Source organism: Galeopterus variegatus, unplaced genomic scaffold (genome assembly GCF_000696425.1).
Source record: "Galeopterus variegatus unplaced genomic scaffold, G_variegatus-3.0.2 Scaffold5165, whole genome shotgun sequence".
Taxonomy (NCBI): domain Eukaryota; kingdom Metazoa; phylum Chordata; class Mammalia; order Dermoptera; family Cynocephalidae; genus Galeopterus; species Galeopterus variegatus.
The window spans coordinates 280,660-281,115 of record NW_007731276.1 but is presented as its reverse complement, the minus strand read 5'-3'; positions in this window follow the sequence as shown (position 1 = coordinate 281,115).

The window sequence follows — 456 nt, the reverse complement described above, 5'->3', positions numbered from 1 at the left end:
TGTTTTAGAATTATCTCTTAATGAATAAACTAAATGTGTCTACTTTTCATTATTTTATCTAACACACAATTTTGATTCCATGCTATAATATATTTTGGGCAGTCCATATGGCAAATAAAATAAATATAGAAGGAAGTCATTAGATTTATTTAGTGCCTTGCAACTCTTGATTTTGTTGATATGTGGCATTACAAAAAGGTTTCTTTGATGGTTCAGTAAAAACAAACCACATAACAATTTGTTTCTTGATGTGGATCAATTGTACATTGATTATGTTATGGCTTTCATTGGCAGTGATGTCAGGAGTGGGCTAGATATTTATTAAGGTCTTGCTAGATTGCCGATTGCCACTATTTTATCCAAGGACATCAATAATTTCTCACAATAAAGGTTTTAAAATGACCAATATTTATAATAACTTTTTATGTTCTTTAAAAAAAGAGGGTTTTTTTTTTT